This window comes from Schistocerca piceifrons, chromosome 4 (assembly GCF_021461385.2).
Source record: "Schistocerca piceifrons isolate TAMUIC-IGC-003096 chromosome 4, iqSchPice1.1, whole genome shotgun sequence".
NCBI lineage: Eukaryota > Metazoa > Arthropoda > Insecta > Orthoptera > Acrididae > Schistocerca > Schistocerca piceifrons.
The window spans coordinates 107,507,208-107,530,619 of NC_060141.1; positions in this window are offsets into that span (position 1 = coordinate 107,507,208).

Here is a 23,412-nt window from a genome sequence, read left to right on the forward strand (position 1 = left end):
AAGTAGTAGAAATGGGAACAGCGAGAAACTTAACGTCAGGATTGATGGTCACGAAGTCAATGAAGTTAAGGAATTCTGCTACCTAGGTAGTAAAATAACCAATGACGGACGGAGCAAGGACGACATCAAAAGCAGACTCGCTATGGCAAAAAAGGCATTTCTGGCCAAGAGAAGTCTACTAATATCAAATACCGGCCTTAATTTTAGGAAGAAATTTCTGAGGATGTACGTCTGGAGTACAGCATTGTATGGTAGCGAAACATGGACTGTGGGAAAACCGTAACAGAAGAGAATCGAATCATTTGAGATGTGGTGCCATAGACGAATGTTGAAAATTAGGTGGACTGATGAGGTAAGGAATGAGTACGTAATAGACCATGACTATAACGTTTAGTCGGCTCATTAGTGACAACGCATGTCTACTGGACGAGTGTTTGAACAGCAGACAGAAGACAAATTCAAAGTATTAAATTCTGCATATGGGAAACGTATTCACACTTTCGTACTAATATTTGATGCTGACCACGCTTACAAATGAGAGAGCTGAAATATAAAACCCAGTACTGAAAAAACTATTCACCTTCTCTCATCAAACACGGTACTGTTTGATTGTTCAGCTTCTCATGGTGTTCTTCATTTCCTGAGGAAATACCATATAGGTCTGTTACTGAATACCGCGTGGAACTCTCTTTTCTACCAGCTCATAACGATCTGGGATCATTTCCACTTTAGCGCTCGCTTCTCGGAAAAAAGCAGTTCAAATTCCACTCCGGATACCAGACTGAGGTTATTAGTTTGAAGAAAATGCCTGGATGTTTCTCTCAAAGCAACGACACGTCCAATTTCCTTCGCTATCCTTTCCCAAATCCAGGGTCTGTACTTAATGGTTTTTTCGTTGATGAGTCATTAAATCTGATCTTCCTTTCTTTTTTCCTTCTGCCTGTGCGACTGTAAAAGGAGCTAAGACCACTACTTTCAAATGGGTAAAACCGCACACCCACAGAATCACAGAATAATATTGGTACATAACTGTGTAGACTACCTAGGCCAGAGTCAGTTGACAAAAGTTTTCAGAGTATGGTAAGCCGCATGTCGTGATCGATACCTCGCGCTCGGTGAGTTGTGCACTGTTTTGGCTCACGACATGGTATTTGTTGGACGGATTCTGAGGAGCAGATATACGTTTTGGTGGGGCGCAGAAGTCGAAGCTGGGCGGTCAGTGTTATCAAACGTGAAAGGGCCAATGAACTTGTTTCTTCAGGAGGTATGGCCAGTATTTTCGGCGCAGGCTAAGGTGTACTGAGAGTCGGCCTTTCGGGATGGACAAGTGAGGCTGTCGTCGCGACGTGCTTGTCGGTGTTAGTGCTATATCGGGCTGCATCAGAGATCAGAGATCGGCCTGACCAATTGTAATTTATCCATGTTCGATAAACTTGCTTCTTGTGACAGAAAAATTTTGAAACACAGCCACAGATAAAAGTGAAGCTCTGGTAAAATTACATTCCTTCAAGTTTGTGGACTCTAAATAAAAAAAAAAAAAACCTTTATGTTCGGTGTTATTTCAGTTATATGTTGTTCGGAAGAAAAGAGAGATGTACTGTTTGGGTTCTTCAAAAGCTTGCATTATTCTAAAGAAAACACTAATATATGCTAGGATCTTGTAATATGTTAGTAAAGAGTTCAGACGCTATTCTTGTAATATGTTAGTAATGAGTTCTGACGCTCAATAAATGTTATAAGGATTGCTGAGTAACAAGAGATATTCAATAAGTTTACCTGCTCTTCCTCTATAACCTGACTGTTGGTGTCCTTTATCTTGGTATACGTCCATCTTGACCGTATGATATGGTAACGACTCATAATGTAAAACTTTTAAGTCAGTATTGATACACTCGGTCTGCTGCAGGAAATTGGAGTATATACACTATTGGAAAAACAATGACAACACCGAAACATAATTAATGTAGAGTAATGAAATTTTGGCAATACATTTAAGGGAGTAACATTGCAGGATCACAGTTTAATGTAAGTACGAGATAAGCCATTGCAAATGTGAAAGGCTAGTACATTAACAACGGGTGTAACCAACAGAATGTCGTATGCAAGCATGTAAACGTGCATCCATTGTGCTGTAAAAGTACCGGATGTCAGTTTATGGGATGGAGGTCCATGCCTGTCGCACTTGGTCAGTCAGTACTGGAACGGTTAGTGCTGTTTGTGGATGAAGCTGGAGTTGTCGTCCGATGATGGCCCATTTGTGCCCGACTGGACAGAGGTCTGGTGATCGTTCACGCAACATGTCTGCAGCCAGTAGAGCATGTTGGTTTAGAACATTGGCACGTGGGCGAGCGTTATCGTGTTGGAAAACACCCCCTGGAAAGCTGTTCACGAATGGGAGCAAAACAGGTCAAATCACAAGACTGACGTACAAATTTGTAGACGGGATGCATGGGATAACCATAAGAGTGCTCCGCCACAGATCATAACTCCTGGTGTAGATCTATTGTGTCTAGTATGCAGACAGATTGGTTGATGATGATGAAGTCCCATACTCCGATGAGCGAAGGGAACGATGCGGGACACCCGCACCGCCGACTAGGCAAGGTCCTAGCGGAGGTGCTTTACCATTGCCTTCCTCCGACCGTAATGGGGATGAATGATGAGGAGAGCACAAGGACACTCAACCATCTCGAGGCAGGGAAAATCCCTGACCCCGCCGGGAATCGAACCATGGAACCCGTGCCCGGAAAGCGAGAACGCTACCGCAAGACCACGAGCTGCGGACACAGATTGGTTACAGATCCTGAATTGGCCTCCTCCTAACCACCACGCGGCCATCATTGGCACCGAGGCATAACCATCAGTCATTATAAGGCACAACAGGCCTCCACCCTGCCAACCAATGAGTTCTCACTTGACACCACTTAGGCTGCAAGTGATGGTGGTATGTGGTCAGTGGAACACAAGCTACACAGCGTCTGGCTCAGAGCCATCCTTGAAATAAACGGCTTGTAACAGTTCGCTATGTCACTGTCTTGCCCACTACTTGCGGCGTGGCGGTGTTAAAAAAAATCGCTAGCACTGAGTGAAGCAAGCTGCAAATTAATGTACACCTCAGTGCAGCGTTCGCTCACCATCCGTTGCTCTGCATTCGTAGGTACTATGTAGACGATGTTAAAAGCAGCGATGAAGAAAAAGCATCGTCCATACTTGCGATTGCATAGTCTGCGAAACTCAGGTAACAAAATAAACCTGTAAATCTCTAGTAATAATGGGCAAAAATGGATGTTTCCTTTCTTCATTGAAAATGTCCACTTCTCAGTACTAATGTTTTTTAATATATATTAGTTATGGTGTCAAGAAGCCCACATTTACGTCGATAGCACATCTACTGCCAGTTCACGCTGCTTACATCATACGCAAGACAGCCAGGAATGTACTATGTTGTTGTTGTTGTAGTCCTGAGACTGGTTTGATGCAGCTCTCCATGCTACTCTATCCTGTGCAAGCTGCTTCATCTCGCAGTACTTACTGCAACCTAAGTCCTTCTGAATCTGCTTAGTGTATTCATCTCTTGGTCTCCCTCTACGATTTTTACCCTCCACGCTGCCTTCCAATACTAAACTGGCGATCCCTTGATGCCTCAGAACATGTCCTACCAGCCGATCCCTTCTTCTAGTCAAGTAATACCAAAAACTCCTCCCCAATCCTATTCAGTGCCTTCTCATTAGTTATGTGATCTCCCCATCTAATCTTCAGCATTGTTCTGTAGCACCACATTTCGAAAGCTTCTATTCTCTTCCTGTCCAATTATTTATCGTCTATGTTTCACTTCCATACCTGGCTACACTCCATACAAATACTTCCAGAAACGACTTCCTGGCACTTAAATCAATACTCGATGTTAACAAATTCCTCTTCTTCAGAAACGCTTTTCTTGCCATTGCCAGTCTACATTTTATATCCTCTCTACTTCGACCATCATCAGTTATTTTGCTCCCCAAATAGCAAAACTGCTTTACTACTTTAAGTGTCTCATTTCCTAATCTAATTCCCTCAGCATCATTAGACTTAATTCGATTACATTCCATTATCCTCGTTTTGCTTTTGTTGATGTTCATCTTATATCCTCCTTTCAAGACACTGTTCATTCCGTTCAACTGCTCTTCCAAGTCCTTTGCTGTCTCTGACTCTATATCCAACCCGAAATATTAAGAGATTAATACAGTCATTACTCTGTTACGAAATGAGTTTCACACTCTGTCCTTTTCAGTGGATTCTTCAAAGGAAGATGCTCACCAAAAAATGTTCTGTAACTGCGTACTCAACACGCCACGCAGAATTCTTCACAAAGGCCGATAGTTTCACACGTTGTTTTCTCTACAACAGATATTGCAGAATCTCCAAGACTTCACAGAGCTGTCCATAAACACATCTACTTGCACGGCGATATAAACCGAACGCGCAATAACAGCCACCTCCTCGATTTACAAATAACTTTTTCGGACACGTCTAACATGCCCTTCTCGTCCGGCAGGTAGTAAATGTCTCTCAGAATGCCGTTGCTTTCAGGGCATATAACTCACTCCAACGCGCGGGAAAGACTTCACTCTGATTGGTTGATCAAAATGAACAGCCAATCAGATCAATCTTTCAAGATCATATTCGTGATTAAACTGTTTTACGTCAATCAACATTCGCAGACGCATCTATGTCATTTCATGCTGCAAATGTTAACAAAATGTTCCACCAAACCAAACCAATCGAAAACTAAGAGAAAACTATGCTTGAAATACACTTTAGAACAGATTATCCTCTTATTACTTTTCTGGCTGCGTTATTACAAAAACAAACTCTCGTAGACATACGTCATCCGCCAGTTAGGGGTATTTACAGTTTTCATGATACCCTGGTTGCGTAACACTTGCTAGTTACTTAAGTTGTAATAAAATGTAGAACTGAAATTTGACGTATGTCCCACATACACACTCACAATCCGTCTCATTTACTCTCACCCTAACACAAAATATATATATTAAAATTTAAACTGCTTTTTTCTTTAAGAAAGAAAAATTATCGAAAGTTTAGAATTGAAAATCTTTATAAAATAAATCGACACAGTTAGAGTGCTATTACTGTTTTCAAATAGCAAAAGAAATATAAACTGTTATTGTTCCTATCTGAATTTACTTTCTTAAGTGTTGGTTAAGTGCTTTTTAATGGTTTTTTTATATCTCCGAAACTATTCCAGGTAGCGGTATCAAATTTTGACATAATGTTCGTCTGAATAACAAAAGGTCATGTACCAAATTTAGAATAAAACAGATAATATTTAACATAGTTATTTAGTGTTTTAGGTGAGGTGAATAAGCGATTTTAGTACGCACCACAGTGAGCATTCTCACGGTCCGCTTTAGTGACGCATACGGCAGGCCACAAGTTGGCCGTCACGGAATGCTACTACATTGCAGGCTGCCAAAGCGGTTTGCCATAACGTAACAAAACTTACTGCAAAAATCTGCAGTCCATACAATGAACAGGATAGAAGTGCCACGTGGCCCTTCGGAGTCCAAACTTCTTTCGTCTGTACATTCTCGTGAACACCGCTCTGAGCTCACGTAAAGTGGTTCCAATTCTGCCAAGTATTATCACCAACTTCTCGTAGCCCTTTTACATAACCTCGTTCAATTTCAGTCAGACACTGACAATGACGTCTTTGTCGCCTTAAAGGCATCCTTGACTAACATCAGCTCACCACGTCCTATCTCAAAAGTAACAAACCCTCACGACCGATACAGCGTATACTTTAAGTAAACCTGATTTGCACCCCCATAGTGACGAAACTAGCACCACCCCCTTGCGACTAGCGCGAAATTTGAACAGACATCATCTTTCAGATGTAGAAACACGCCTGCCAACTTTTGTTCTTGTCACTCAACTCCTTCCTTGTGTTGCGAATTCTTTTCCGCATTGTACGCCGTCGTTATTCAAGTGTTGATCGTGTTATCGCATTCAAAGCCACTAACTGCGCTGAAGCTAATTTATGATCCACATGCCTCATTTCCACCCTAACTAGTTCAGATAAATGTATTATGTATTACATATGCAGGAGTTAAAGTTACATTTGTGCAGTGGTGGTTGCTGCAGATTTGTGTCACAATCGCAACGGTCGAAACGTAAACAGAAGCTAAGGGCTATCGCCCATGGCGTCAGAACGCGTTGCGAGAAATTACAAGCCTACTTGGACGTCTGGATGTGACGTGGCACTAGGTTGTCGGCAGCTACGCGCGGTAACTGCCATAATGCAGGCTTACAGCTTGACAGTCAATGTTAGAGGTCGGCCCTCTGTACGCCAGGAATGCTGCTGCTGAATACATTACATGCAACATTAAGTGGCAGGAAACAGAGTAGGGTCTGGCGCAGCTAGTGCAGCACGGGAATGAGGCATTTGCAGTTGGCTGCCACCTCAGTTACGGTATGCGTGCTACATGAATCAAGTTGCTGTCACAGTTGTTTACCTATGTGCGTTACACAGTACAAAGCACAAGACGGGAATTAGTCTTCTGATGATTAAATTTCAATTATTTCCGTCTGTGATCACAAAATCGTTAGGTCCTTAGACTACCTGTTTCGGTAAGCGGTGAAGATCAGCAGAAATGTTTTAAAACATAATGAAGCCATAGTGGCATTGTGGCATGTCTCAATACAGAGTCAATTGGCGAAATGAAATGAAACGATCGTATGGCATTTGTGACGTCGGGTGGGATTTCTTTACGTCACAATTCAAAAAAATTTTTACATATATATTTTACATATTTTTGATTTTTTAATTTATCAGCATGATTCTTTCTCTCAGGGGTATTGTCTTCTCTTATCACTTTTACTTACGTGCATAAGTAAATATGAAACGGGTTCTTGAAGAGCCTCAGTTATTCATGTGCCAACTTTAGATTTTGAACGTGATGACTAAAATATAGTTGCCGTTAACTGAATTGAATGTAATTTTGTTAATTTCTATTTACTGACTGCAAAGCAAGGCTTGAGAGAATTTCGATTGTTGCCGTGGAGCGGCCAAGATAAAACTTACTGAACTCATGGAATCTGTATAGTTTAAAAACATGAACTTTAACGTAAATTAATTATCTGTTGCAATTTAAAAAGGTTCTTATAACGAAATCTCTCGCATTTACATTTGCTGTTAACACTGAAAAATAAATTAATACTTCGGCGCGTAATGGCCGACCAGAGGTTGCATCGGAAGATGAGCTTCTCGCAGCGCAAATTACTGAAAAAATGCTTATTAAAAATAATTAACCACTGCGAGCATTTGAGGTGACAACTGTTACAAAGAAATTCATATTGTACTAATAATAACAGGTTTATTTTAGCAATAAATACAAATAACTTACATAAAATATGTGTAGCCGCTCAATGGCTGCCTTCCGTATCGCGAAACAAAACAGTGTGTGTACCATAAAATACGTCCTTCCTCCTCGGCCGTACAATCGCGTCTCTTTCGATCCTTTTTTATTTTCATAGACATTAAATAATGATGCTATCGCTGCATATCAGTTGTTTCAAGAACATTAACTATATCTGTTACACTAATTATATTAATAAAATACGTAAACTACGATTTAAAACCGCTAAAAATGTCAATATTTATGTGACGTACCGTCACACATTGTTGGCCGGGAGGCCCCATGCGGGGAAGTTCGGCCGCCGTATTGCAGGTCCTTTTTAGTTGACACCACTTCGGCGACTTGCGAGTCAATTATGATGAAATGATGATGAAGAACACACAACACCCGGTCATCACGAGGCCGAGAAAATCCCTGACCCAACCGGGAATCGAACCCGGGACCCCGTCAGGGCTAAGGACTTAAATTTTTTATCTTAGACAGATATGAAGTAAACCCATTCCATACTTTCTGGATAACTGTTCTATCGCTTGTGAAGCTCCTGCTGATTGTCGTCGACGTGTCGGGAAGATCTTCATCATTTCTTCTTCTTATTTCGTATAGGCCAAATATGGACCACAACATTCAGCTACTGCGTATGGAGTATGCTTTGACGTTTGCCCAGTAGTTACGCAACCTCTGGTTGTGTTGTTCCTTCCTCTCCTGTGTCCAGAGGTTACCCGTCTTCTTTCTTGGTAGTCTGTCCTGGAAACTCTTTTGTCTAAGCTTCGTCCTGAGTATTGTGCAGTCCATCAATTTTCCTTTTATTATTCCCAGTTCCTGACGATCTTTCCCCACTTCTATCAACCATGGTGACTTGGTCTTCCTCTTTCACCAGTAACAGTGCAGCTGGTTGGTCAATCTGTCACGATGTATCATGTAAACGTGTCCATAAATTGCTAGACGTCTTTTCCGAGCTACATCTGTGATTCTTTCACAGTACTCGTAGAGCTCTCGGTTGGATCGCCTTTTATAATTTTCGCCTTCCTTGACTGGCCCCGGTATCATACTCATTACCTTTCTCTTTTCGATTTCGAGCTCTTCAGTAAGTCCCTTCCTATTGAGTATTAGACATTCTGAAGCATATAAGGCTACAGGACGGATGACTGTCTGTTAGTGCTTCAGTTTAGTGTTACGGAAGAGACATATTCTATTGTAAGTATTGTTGGTCAGTTGGTATGCCAGCTCTAGCTTGTTGAATCGAGTTTATAGTACTTTTCCTTCAGACAGATTAGGTTTCAGCCATTCTCCCAAGTACTAAAACCTGTTGGTTTTCTTGATCTCTCCCTGGTATAGACGCAGTGTACTAGGAGATTCACCCATGTTTGTGATGTACTGCGTTTATTCAAGTGATACACGAAGCCCAACCTTTGCCTCTTACTGTCTGAGAACGCTGAGTTGTTTCTTCATCAATTGTGATATTCGAAGTGTCCCAATTGTCAATTTTAGCGATGGCACCTTCAGTGGGAATTAATTTACTGAAATCACACATTGCAGCCTACTAACTTACGAATGACAACTTTATCTAAGTTCAGTATTGTTTTCTAGTTCTAAGAGACTACTGTCCCCAAAGGTGTTTTCGAGGCTACGACTGTGCCTGAAATTGAGTTTGGCACTGTCGAACAGGAATTCCCTAATTTGTAGGATTGTAAGAGTATAAGAGCCTGTATATTTGACTTTTGAAGTTTTCCAACTGTAATGAGTATTCCATGTTTCGAGCTTGCAGACGAATGACGTCGACATGTTGCCACAATATTTCGGCTAACAAATATTCAATCATCTACATGCTCTGCGCTCGTTGGTAGCACACCGCGTCTTGTACACGTCGACGGCGGCGTTCGGTGTCACAGTGCCTAGTTACGTCACCTGAAGATAGGCGTATAAGAACCCGGAACCGGTCGTGTGTTAAATAAAAGAACCATCCAGATGTAACGGTATTTTCAACCTCTAGTGATCTACAAGTGAGTTTACACTGGAGAAGGCTGCTGCGACCCGTAACTTAGCACCGAAAATCGGCTTGGAGGCGCATGCGCATTGGTTTACGCTGAATCACAGCATTCTGTTAAATTTAGTGCTCTCAACCGTATGTTGCTCCATTTGACGCTTGATGGGGCGTGCACAACGATGTAATTGCATGCACGTACCCTGTCGTATGTAGACCCGCGTATTTGAAGTTCGTTTGCCAAAATAACTGTATTTTGCCACATGTGTATAGTTAAGACGAGGGCGACCAGTGATCTCTTCAGTGCGTATGCATACTAGGTTCATGGCTCTGAGCACTATGGAACTTAACTTCTGGACTTAGAACTACTTAAATCTAACTAACCTAAGGGCATCACATACATCCATGACCGAGGCAGGATTCGAACCTGCGACCGTAGCGGTCGCGCAGTTCCAGACTGTAGCGCCTAGAACCTCTCGGCCACGCCGGCCGGCATGCATACTAGGCTCGAACTCTTACTGTAATCTGCAAAATGCCGCGAGTAATTAGAATGGACAACACAACTGTAGAGTGTGGAAAAGTTGGAAAATTTGGGTCTGACGGGAGGCGATCTAGGGTTGTTCGAGCAGTTGTAATGACGCTGTGTCCGGATGGCTTACTGATCAGAGCATTTGTCTAGTAAGCAGAAGCCCCGGGTTCCAGTCCAGATCCGACACATATCTTCAAATTTTCCCATTGATTTATATCAATGCCCACTCGCTGCTACTGTCTGGAGTTCCTTTGTGTCTTAGTGCCTAAATTCATCATAGCTGGACGTATCATCCGGAGTAAAATTTTCCGCCTCGAAAGCTTTTAGAGGAGTTATCCCTTCTCAGTCTTTACAAAGTCGATAGCGACGATCTCGATTAACAAAATCCTCTGTCCAACGTATTTCCTCAGATTCCACGATAATTTCAACCCAGAAGTACGTCGTAGTGATCAAGATCGATAGAAGATATTCGGCACACTCTAACACACATAAGAAATGGGCCCACCACGGAGTTGCTCAAAAACTAATTTTCATATAGGTATCGATGGACAAGGCAAAATTGTAAACTATTGTGGCCGGTGGATTTATGTGTGACGCTGCAGTGCAATTTCACCGTGCAGCTGGTCTCAACTGGACCGTAACTAAAGATCCCAGGCAGGCGAGTGAACAATTATTCAGATGTCTGCAGTTGCTTCAGTGATCACAAGAACCATTAATCGGCAGCTCACACAAAGCGGGCTTTGTTCATGACACCCGTTGCGCCAACAAGCATTGGCCTCTGTACACCAACATGCTCATTCAGGCACATTAGGCCTGGAATCTCATTAAATGGAGTGGAACTGTCTTCTGTGATGAGTCTTGCTTCGAAATGTGCCCCGATGATCAACTAAGAGCTGTCTAGACAGCGGTGGATAGCCTCTTACCTGCCATATGACAGCGGTACGTCGACGATATTCCATGCCGCGTTTTGTTGCCCTTAATAGTAAGCCATCTTGGGTTAGCAAATGGTTCTGAGCACTATGCGACTTAACTTCTGAGGTCATCAGTCGCCTATAACTTAGAACTAATTAAACCTAACTAACCTAAGGACATCAGACACATCCATGCCCGAGGCAGGATTCGAACCTGCAACCGTAGCGGTCACGCGGTTCCAGACTGAAGCGCCTTTAGCCGCACGGCCACACCGGCCGGTTGGATTAGCATTTCTGCTAGATAATCCCCAACTGCACAAGGCAAGTGTTTCTACAGCTTGTCTTAATACTCGTCAAACTCTGCCATGACCAGAAAGATCACCAAATCTTTCCCCAGTTGAGAACTTTTGGAGTACTACAATAATTCCAATCCCAAAGAAAGCAGGTGATGACAGATGTGAAAATTACCGAACTATCAGCTTAATAAGTCACAGCTGCAAAATACTAACACGAATTCTTTACAGACGAATGGAAAAACTAGTAGGAGCCAACCTCGGGGAAGATCAGTTTGGATTCCGTAGAAACACTGGAACACGTGAGGCAATACTGACCTTACGACTTATCTTAGAAGAAAGATTAAGGAAAGGCAAACCTACGTTTCTAGCATTTGTAGACTTAGAGATAGCTTTTGACAATGTTGACTGGAATACTCTCTTTCAAATTCTAAAGGTGGCAGGGGTAAAATACAGGGAGCGAAAGGCTATTTACAATTTGTACAGAAACCAGATGGCAGTTATAAGAGTCGAGGGACATGAAAGGGAAGCAGTGGTTGGGAAGGGAGTAAGACAGGGTTGTAGCCTCTCCCCGATGTTGTTCAATCTGTATATTGAGCAAGCAGTAAAGGAAACAAAAGAAAAATTCGGAGTAGGTATTAAAATTCATGGAGAAGAAATAAAAACTTTGAGGTTCGCCGATGACATTGTAATTCTGTCAGAGACAGCAAAGGACTTGGAAGAGCAGTTGAATGGAATGGACAGTGTCTCAAAAGGAGGATATAAGATGAACATCAACAAAAGCAAAACAAGGATAATGGAATGTAGTCTAATTAAGTCGGGTGATGCTGAGGGAATTAGATTAGGAAATGAGGCACTTAAAGTAGTAAAGGAGTTTTGCTATTTGGGGAGCAAAATAACTGATGATGGTCGAAGTAGAGAGGATATAAAATGTAGGCTGGCAATGGCAAGGAAAGCGTTTCTGAAGAAGAGAAATTTGTTAACATCCAGTATTGATTTAAGTGTCAGGAAGTCATTTCTGAAAGTATTCGTATGGAGTGTAGCCATGTATGGAAGTGAAACATGGACGATAAATAGTTTGGACAAGAAGAGAATAGAAGCTTTCGAAATGTGGTGCTACAGAAGAATACTGAAGATTAGATGGGTAGATCACATAACTAATGAGGAAGTATTGAATAGGATTGGGGAGAAGAGAAGTTTGTGGCACAACTTGACCAGAAGAAGGGATCGGTTGGTAGGACATGTTCTGAGGCATCAAGGGATCACCAATTTAGTATTGGAGGGCAGCGTGGAGGGTAAAAATCGTAGAGGGAGACCAAGAGATGAATACACTAAGCAGATTCAGAAGGATGTAGGTTGCAGTAGGTTCTGGGAGATGAAAAAGCTTGCACAGGATAGAGTAGCATGGAGAGCTGCATCAAACCAGTCTCAGGACTGAAGACCACAACAACAACAACAATGGGCAGGGCCCTAAAACCAGTCTGGAATTTTGACGATTGTCTGACAGACTCTGGCACGATGTCCCTCAGGAGGACATCAAACAATTCCATCAATCCATGCCAAGCCGAAAAAATTGCTTACGTAGGGACCAGAGGTGGACCAACGCGTTATTGACATACTAAATTTGTGAAAAGAAATTTCAATAAATCGTTGAATTTTTTTTCTGAAATTGTAATGGTTTTTCTGTACATGTACACAACATCTACCTAATTCCGTCCCATTCCGATAATTCCTTCGTGGGGCGTTGTTTTCTCTTCTTGCTAGAGCGCATAATGTTCGGCTACAACCAATTGCCAGTTAGCACGGATTACCTTTTCTATAGTTCTAAATGTCTGAAGTGTATAAGAATTCTGTTTTCGTTCTGCGCTTGACAATATATATCCACGTTAATTGAGTATGGGAGGCAAACAGAACAAATTCAGAACACTTTAGAAATTGACAAATTTTCCATGCTCTATATCTATACCGTTCACAAATGAATTCCCACTTCTATGGGTGCAACAGCAGACAGCATTTCTTAATACTTGATTTGAAACTGTCTAAAGGTATCTCAGTAGAGATGTAAAGGAAGGACAAAAATGGAACTGCAAAAATGTCTCAGTTTCGCAAAGCATATGTAATCTGATAGACGAAAGTCTTCAGAATATTCCGATTAGACTTTCTAAATCTAAAAGCTTTACTCGAAACGTGAAGACAGCTTCTCAGTGACACTGATACTATCAAAGAGAATAGCGGATATTTTGTAAATGTGGACTTTTGATAACGATCAAACGAACACCAAGTTCCACTTCATATGCAGAGTCGCATCTCTCTTATTCAGAAAGTAACTGATACAGCACTAGTGACTCTTGCTGCTACTTATGCAAATATATGTTCAAGCAGATACTGAATAGCTGCTTCTTTAAACGTCTTACGTTTGATATTCGGCGTGGCAGAGGTTGATGCCTTGAGCCGATTTCGTGATGCAGACTACAGAAATGACATCTCGACACAGAAGATGATTTCGGCAGTGTCGATCTTGCACAAGGTCCGTAGAACGTATATCATGGATTCGGCAATGTCAGTATCGTAGAGTTACCGAGAGGAAACTGAAATACCAACAAAAATAAAAAAAATACCCGTAATACAGTAGATTAACAAGTGTGCCGTATACTTCTGTTTTCTGCTTTCCAGTATTTTCTGCTTTCCAGTACCCGAATATCTCCACATTTCCACACAACACACTCCATACGTTGTAACGTTTATGCGAATCGTCATCGTTCTCAGGAAGTATTCTTTCTATATTTCCCTTGATTGTCTGGTTAACGGATAGTAGCGGATGTCGCAGATTTCCAGTAAGTATCATCTTATTTGTAATAAAAATTTACACACAATAATGTCTTCAAATATTACTCCCAGCTAATTCTCTCTTCTTTATTCAACAGCCTAGTCCTTGACTTCCTTCTTCTGCAGTTCTTATGTCTCAAATTACTTCTCGATTCTCCTTTTATCCACCTTTCATACAAAATCTCTTCTTCCGTTATGCAGTATTATGAAACCACTATAATTCATCCCTGAAGAATAATTTCTTCGTCTGTTCAGATGTCTATTGTAGCGCTTTATCTCACTTTTTAACCGTTTTCTGAAGTTACTTAAGGTTTATCCTTTAATTATAATTACTGACACAAATTTTATAAGTACATCGTATATTCGAAAAAGAAGGAAGGACAATTCAAATTCAACATCCCGTCGACAGGGTGGTCATTAGATGGGGATGGGAAATAGACCGCTGGGTTCCGGTCTTTGCTAACACCAGGTACAAAGAATTCCATGTCTTAATAGTGGAACCAGAGGATTCGCCTTATATTAAGGGTTTCACAGAGGCTCATTCGAAACAAATGAGTACGTTTAGGTATGAATATCATCTGATGACACTACTACGCTACAGGGAAGAAAAAGTCGTAACATCCTGCAACCATTGGTTTGTCAAAGCATTGCCAAGATGTCGAGATTTACTGGGAAAGAGATCTGCTGCCAGACAATATTTAGGCTTTCCCTGTCTTCTACGACAAAATTCCGCCAGTAAAAAGAACCAAGAAGAAAGCGTTACTTAACGTGTAGCAGTGTATTTCAGCTAAAAAAAAAAAGAATTTCCATGAGCAACTACCAACTGAATAATTGATTCGTAATTCTGTCTGGCAGAACACATTGATTTACAGTGTCTTATGGTGCTGCTGGTGCAGATTTGTTTTCGGAAAAGCATAAAGTGTCTGGACCTGTTCAGAATTGGTTCAAATGGCTCTGATCGCAATGGGACTTAACATTTGAGGTCATCAGTCCCCTAGAACTTACAACTACTTAAACCTAAGTAACCTAAGGACATCACACACATCCATGCCCGAGCCAGGATTCGAACCTGCGCCCGTAGCGGTCTCGCGGTTCCAGACTGAAGCGCCTAGAACCGCTCGGACACAACGGCCGGCGTCTGGACCTTTGTTGTTGCCATTTCTCGAAATAAGCTTTGTACATCTGCAATAATTAACACAGAAAAACCGGGGTTTCAGAGTGCAGCATTGTAACCGTGGAGGTAGAACGTTGATCTTCCAGGAAAATAAAATTTTTTTTGAAACTCCTGCTTGGGAAGAAAGCGTGAGAGTACGAGCGAGGGGGAACCGGTTGTCAGTAGATACAATAAAGAAAAATTGCGACTACAGACTAAAATCGATATCTTTCACTAAAATTAAGAGATAATTCTAAATACAGCTGACAATATGTTTAAAACAAAACTATTCAATAAAGGCTGAACAGACGAAAATGTCCGAAGAGTTTCGACTTTTGCCGATGGCAGCGGCATAAGTACTACCTAGTTGTCTTATATCGTTCTCTCACGGACGTTGATGATGAAGACAATAGCTACTGTATATTATACACAGTATTTATTCAGAACTCCCTTACTGTACAAATAAAATATACTAAAAATCCCCGGACACCGTTTAAACTCACACTTCCTAATCGGCCCACTGATTTGTGATATAAATAATCGTGATCGCAATGCGCCTAATGAAATTTTACAATAATTAAGACCGAGCGAGGTGGCGCAGTGGTTAGCACACTGGACTCGCATTCGGGAGGACGACGGTTCAATCCCGTCTCCGGCCATCCTGATTTAGGTTTTCCGTGATTTCCCTAAATCGTTTCAGGCAAATGCCGGGATGGTTCCTTTGAAAGGGCACGGCCGATTTCCTTCCCAATCCTTCCCTAACCCGAGCTTGCGCTCCGTCTCTAATGACCTCGTTGTCGACGGGACGTTAAACACTAACCACCAATAATTAAGGCTATCGTTATCGATGGAATGGTAGGAGTAAAGCGTACAACAGTCCCTTCTGAAGGAAAAATCTCTACTAGATCTAATCTAAACACGGACATTTTGAAATGTTGGAAGATGGTGCAATCACTCACGGACCACACAACAACACACGGGGGGAAAGGGAGTGCCATAATATTTAATACAAAAAATACTGATTAGCAAAAAGAGAAAGAAAAATATTAAATAGTCGTCGCCAACTGGGGCAGTGAATATTCAGAATCTTAAGAAACGTAATGGCAAAGAAAATAAAGCAAATAATCACTGGCGTGGCAGCTGAAGGTTGTCACGTTTTTGCACAACACAACAGTTCACGAGAAAACAAATGAATCAGAAAGCATCGAACTTGTAGTTACTTCTTCTTGAACGCAAACTTAAATGAAGTTGCTGGTTAAATAAATGACTGGCTGTAACTGAAACTTTGTTACGTAAGAATATGACTTTCAGTAACCTCAGCATAATGTGATGCAAAATTTGGAAAAGGCTAGCAATTTACTTTTAATTATTGAAAGATTGCATTGAATTTACTTTAAGCAAATGAGCAACTGTTTTACTTTTATCATAAGAAGCCAGTAGAAGTTACTCGGTAAGTCAAATTCAGAATTCGTGCTGCATCTTCAGTTATTAATTTTGCCACTGAAATTATACATTAGTTTTTGTGAGTGAAGTTAACATTGAAAACTACAAACTATTAAAGCCTCTGTTGTTCAGTACAAGAATGGACATACAAGAATGAACAATTGCAGAGGCAGCAAAATTCAGACTGAAACTAGTCATTAGTAGACAAACAAAACTGACAGTAAATAGTTAATCAATTTTCGTATTTTTACGACAGAAAACGATTGCATGGATAGGAATGCGACCCGCTCGGTAATAATCTCTGAAGACAATGACAACACACGTGCCCTAGAAGTTTTAACTGTTGCAGGTTATTATTCAACTGCAGGAGCGCCCAACAAAAGCTCCTGTACTCCAAGATTCTAGCTGGTGTGTCTCCTCTCTGCTGCCAGGGCGACAGAGGCTTTACATCTACATCTACATTTATACTCCGCAAGCCACCCAGTGATGTGTGGTGGAGGGCACTTTACGTGCCACTGTCATTACCTCCCTTCCCTGTTCCATTCGCGTATGGTTCGCGGGAAGAACGACTGCCGGAGAGCCTCCGTGCGCGCTCGAATCTCTCTAATTTTGCATTCGTGATCTTGTCGGGAGGTATAAGTACGGGGAAGCAATATATTCGGTACCTCATCCAGAAACGCACCCTCTCGGAACCTGGACAGCAAGCTACACCGCGATTCAGAGCGCCTTTCTTGCAGAGTCTGCAACTTGAGTTTGCTAAATTTCTCCGTAACGCTGTCACGCTTACGAAATAACCCTGAGACGAAACACGGCGCTCTTCTTTGGATCTTCTCTATCTCCTCTGTCAACCCGACCTGGTACGGATCCCACACTGATGAGCAATACTCAAGTATAGGTCGAACGAGTGTTTTGCAAGCCAACTCCTTTGTTGATGGACTACATTTTCTTTCTCCCAATGAATCTCAACCTGGCACCCGCCTTACCAACAATTAATTTTATATGATCATTCAAAAAAATGGTTCTGAGCACTATGGGATTTAACTTCCGAGGTCATCAGTCCCCTAGAACTTAGAACTACCTAAACCTAACTAACCTAAGGACATCACACACAACCATGTCCTAGACAAGATTCGAACCTGCGACCGTAGCGGTCTCGCGGCTCCAGACTGCAGCGCCTAGAACCGCACGGTCACTTCGGCCGGCGCTTATTTGCATTTTTTGTGTTACAGCCCCTGTGTAATGCGGAGTTATAGACTAGATGTCCCTAGAGACGAAACCCCCCTCTCTCCAACTAAATGGAGGTTGGGAGTATTTGGTGCCAGTGGCGAAGCAGTAACAGCAGAACGGGTCAGATCTACATCAACATGATTACTCTGCAGTTCTCAATTAAATGTCTGGCATACGCTCTTCGAATCACGTAGAAGTTACGTCTCTACCGTTCCACTCTCGAACCCGTGCGCGGGAGAAACGAACACTCTTTCTGTGCCAGCTCTGATTTCTCTTATTTCACTATGGTGATCACTGAATCGCATGTACGTGGGCGTCAACATAATATTGTCGCCCTCTGAGGCGAAAACGGGCGACTGAATTTTCATGAGAAGGCCCTGCGAAAAATGCCTTTCTTTTAATGATTGTCACCCAAGTCATGTCTCGTATCAGTGGTACTCTGTCCCCTGTTTCTCATTAACACAAAACGATCGTCCCCTGTTTGAACGTTTTCGATGTCCTCCGTCATTCCTCTCGTTTGTGTATCCCACATAGCACAGCAGTACTCCAGAATTGTGCGGACAAGCGTAGTGTAAACAGTCTCTTTAGTGAAACTGTTACGTTTTCTATTTTGCCAATAATTCTTTTCGTTTTGGTTTCCCTACAACACTATCTATATTGTCGTTCCGACTTAAGTTATTAGTAATTGTTACACCTGAGTATTTATTTGAGTTTACAGCCTCTGGATTTGAGCGATTTATTTATATAACTGTTCTGCTTCAGAACTTTTCACGGCCTCTCTTTCGTGGATGTCCTACATTACCACTTCTTGTTGTGCTACACTGTACTCCATCTTCAGTTAGCCTGTTTGAAAAGAAGAGGAGTGGTGGGAAATTTGGAAGTGGTGAGGTGTCGGGTACGATTTTATGTAGGATATTAGCACAGGGCTTTTGTTCACAAACTAGCTGAGTATTCGGTGTTTTCGTAGTACGCATTTATTGCAGTCTTCTATTACTCCATTTCAACCTTCACCCCTCTCTCTGACCATCTCCCCTTCCCCTGTCTGTGTCAATCGATCCTCCTCTCAATTCCTTCTTCTCCGTTTCGCTCTCCACCTCTACTTCCATATCCTCGCCAACCCTCTATTTCGCCATCTTCTCCTTCCTCCTTCCTCTCTATACTCCTCCTCCCCTGCCTCTGTCCATCTCCCCCTCTCCTTCTCTCTGCTCAAGTCCCCTGCTTTCCTTTTTCTGTCCTCTCTCCTCTCTCCGTTTATCTACCCCCCTTCTCTGTTCAGTTCCTCATCTCCTTGCAACTGTTCACTTTCTTTGCTCCCTCTCCATCTGCCTATCTCTTCGTACCCCTATCTCTGTCCATTTACTGCTCTTCCTGTCTCTGTCCCTCTCCTTCTCTCCCCTGTCTTTGTCCATTTTCCCTTTCCCTCTCTCTCTGTCCATCACCTCTTTCTCCATACCTGTGCCTATCTCCTCCTTTCCCTCACTACCTTTTCATCCCCCTTTCTCTCCTCACTTTATCACGCTCACCCCAATAGTACACAGGTGGTTCTTACCCTCACAGTAGTTCTTTCCAGATTGTAGCGAATATATGCACCACATTTAGTTGAAATCGTTGTAGCTACATAGGATGATTTTTTTACTTGTATTTGCCCACATACACACATGTCAAATATATTTCAGTTATTTTTAACATACTTCACACGAATTTGTACACATATTTCACTTGTTTCTCTAGCGATTTTCGTTCTGCAGTCTCACTTTCACGCAGTTCCATATTTATGACGTTGTATTTCCTAAATTATACGCTATACACTAACATAACTTTGCAGATACGTCCAGTGCTAAGTGGTATATGTGGCTACTGCCAGCGAAATTTATTGTGGGTAGAATCACCAGCAAAGAAGTAATAAATTAAAATGTTATCTACCATGCAACAGATTTTCTCCCATCTAAGTATTTATGACTCATATCTCCTGAACTGTATGTCATACTATGATACAGTTTTCTAGACAAATTCAGCGGCAAGTATAATTACTACCTGCGACATGCATTATGAGTAGAGTTAGTAGTAAAGAAGTAATAAATTAAAACGTCATGCATGAGACAGCAGTTTTTCAGGAATCTCTGTATTGTACGTCACAGATCGTGAACTAAATGCAGTACAGTGATACATTTCAGTAGTTACATTAATCAAAATATGAGTATATTATCTTCGAGAAAGGTTGCGAATAGAGATAGCAGCAACAAAGTAATATACTTTAACATTCTGCCAGTTTATCACGCATCTCATTGTTTATAGTTCCATCTGCTGAGTATATGTCGTTAAATGACAGGATTTTTCAGGCATATTCAGTTTTACTTGTGAATACTGTCTGAAAAGTTTTCAGCGAATACAGTTAGTAGCAGAGAAGTAATAAATCAAGATCTCATGCATCGTGTACCAGTATTACTGTTTCAACAGCAGTAATGTAGTAAGCCATAACCTTTTTTGCCTTTTATCATATTGTGGGGGTCGTCAGCCAGAAAAACGTTTCGTAAGATTTGAAATTACACTACTTGCCATTACAATTGCTACACCATGAAGATGACGTGCTCCAGAAGCAAAAGTTAACCGACAGGATGAACCTTTCCTATGCTAACCTCTTCATCTCAGAGTAGCACTTGCAACCTACCTCCTCAATTATTTCCTTGACGTATTCCAGTCTCTGTCTTCCTCTACAATTTTTGTCCTCTACAGCTCCCTCTAGTACCATGGAAGTCATTCCCTCATGTCTTAGCAGATGTCCTATCATCCTGTCCCTTCTCCTTAGTAGTGTTTTCCACATATTCCTTTCCTCTCCGATTCTGCATAGAACCTCCTCATTCCTTACATTATCATTCCACCTAATTTTCAACATTCGTCTATAGCACCACATCTCAAATGTTTCTATTCCCTTCTGTTCCGGTTTTCCCACAGTCCATGTTTCACTACCATACAAAGCTGTACTCCAGACGTACATCCTCAGAAATTTCTTCCTCAAATTAAGGCTGATATTTGATATTAGTAGACTTCTCTTGGCCAGAAATGCCTTTTTTGCCATAGCGAGTCTGCTTTTGATGTCCTCCTTGCTCCGTCCGTCATTGGTTATTTTACTGCGTAGGTAGCAGAATTCCTTAACTTCATTGACTTCGTGACCATCAATCCTGATGTTAAGTTTCTCGCTGTTCTCATTTCTACTACTTCTCATTACCTTCGTCTTTCTCCGATTTACTCTCAAACCATACTGTGTACTTACTAGACTGTTCATCCCGTTCAACAGATCATTTAATTCTTCTTCACTTTCAGTCAGGATAGCAATGTAATCAGCGAATCGTATCATTGATATCCTTTCACCTTGTATTTTAATTCCACTCCTGAACCTTTCTTTTATTTCCATCATTGCTACCTCGACGTACAGATTGAAGAGTAGGGGCGAAAGGCTACAGCGTTGTCTCACACCCTTCTTAATACGAGCACTTCGTTCTTGAACGTCCACTCTTATTATTCCCTCTTGGTTGTTGTACATATTGAATATGACCCGTCTCTCTCTATAGCTAACCCCTACTTTTCTCAGAATCTCGAACAGCTTGCACCGTTTTATATTGTCGAACGCTTTTTCCAGGTCGACAAATCCTATGAAAGTGTCTTGATTTTTGTTTAGCCTTGCTTCCATTATTAACCGTAACGTCAGAATTGCCTCTCTCGTCCCTTTACTTTTCCTAAAGCCAAACTGATCGTCACCTAGCACATTCTCAATTTTCTTTTCCATTCCTATGTATATTATAATTGTAAGCAGCTTCGATGCATGAGCTGTTAAGCTGATTGTGCGAAAATTCTCGCTGTGATATGCGAATGTTTAACTTTTCAGCGGATTCACACAAGGTTAGTGCCGGTGGCGACACCTACAACGTGCTGACATGAGGAAAGTTTCCTACCGATTTCTCATACACAAACAGCAGTTGACCGGCGTTGCCTGGTGAAACGTTTTAGTGATGCCTCATGTAAGGAGGAGAAATGCGTACCATCACGTTTCAGAATTTGATAAAGGTCGAATTGTAGCCTATCGCGATTGCGGTTTATCGTATCGCAACGTTACTGCTCGCGTTGGTTGGGATCCAATGACTGTTAGCACAATATGGAATCGGTGTTGTCAGGAGGGTAATAAGGAACGCCGATCTGGATCCTACCGGCCTCCTAACACTAGCAGTCGAGATCACAGGCATCTTATCCGCATGGCTGTAACGGTTCGTACAGCCACATCTCGATCGCTGTGTCAACAGATGGGGACGTTTGCAAGACCACAAACTCTGCACGAACAGTTCGACAACGTTTACAGCAGCATGGACTATCAGCTCGGAGACCATGGCTGCGGTTACCCTAGACGCTGCATCAGAGACAGGAGCGCCTGCGATGGTGTACTCAACGACGAACCTGGGTGCACGAATGGCAAAACGTCATTATTTCGGATGAATGCAGGTTCTGTTTACAGCATCATGATGGTCGCATACGTGTTTGGCGACACTGCGGTGAACGCACATTGGAAGCGTGTATTCCTCATCGCCATACTGGCGTATTACCCAGCATGATGGTATGGGGTGCCATTTGTTACACGTCTCTGTCACCTCTTGTTCGCATTGACGGCACTTTGAACAGTGGACGTTACATTTCAGATGTGTTACGACCCGTGGCTCTACCCTTCATTCGATCCCTGCGAAACCCTACATTTCAGCAGGATAATGCACGACCTCATGTTGCAGGTCCTGTACGGGCCTTTCTGGAAACAGAAAATGTTCGACTGCTGCCCTGGCCAGCACATTCTACAGATCTCTCACCTATTGAAAACATCTGGTCAATGGTGGCCGAGCAAGTGGCTCATCACAATACGCCTGTCACTACTCTTCATGAACTGTGGTATCGTGTTGAACCTGCATGGGCAGGTGTACCTTTACACGCCATCCAAGCTCTGTTTGACTCAGTGTCCAGGGGTATCAAGGCCGTTATTACGGCCATTGTTCTGAGTACTGATTTCTCACGGTCTATGCACTCAAATTCTTCGAAAATGTAACCACATGTCAGTTCTAGTATAATATATTTGTTCAATGAATACCCGTTTATCATCTGTATTTCTGCTGGGTGTAGCAATTTTAATGGCCAGTAGTGTATGTATAAAGTTTGTTGCAAATCTCTAAATGCTGTCATTCTCAAATACAGCGTCATTAAAGTATGAGTATTCGCGCACTGTGGGCTACACTGCATTTTCACCCCAAACCTACCTGGTCAAGTAGATTAGGAGATGTGGAATATACATACCGACAAATACAGTGAAATGCGAAAGAAACTGGTATAGGCATGCGTATTCCAATAAAGATATATGTAAACAGGCAGAAGCCGGCGCTGCGGTCGTCAACGCCTAAATAAGACAAGTGTCTGGCGCAGTGGTTAGATCGGTTACTGCTGCTACAATGGTAGGTTACCAAGATGAAAGTGATTTTGAACGTGGTGTTATAGTCGGCACTCGGGCGATGGGACATGACATTTCCGATGTAGAACCGATGTGGGGATTTTCCCGTACGACCATTTCACGAGTGTTCCGTTAACGTCAGGAATCCGGTA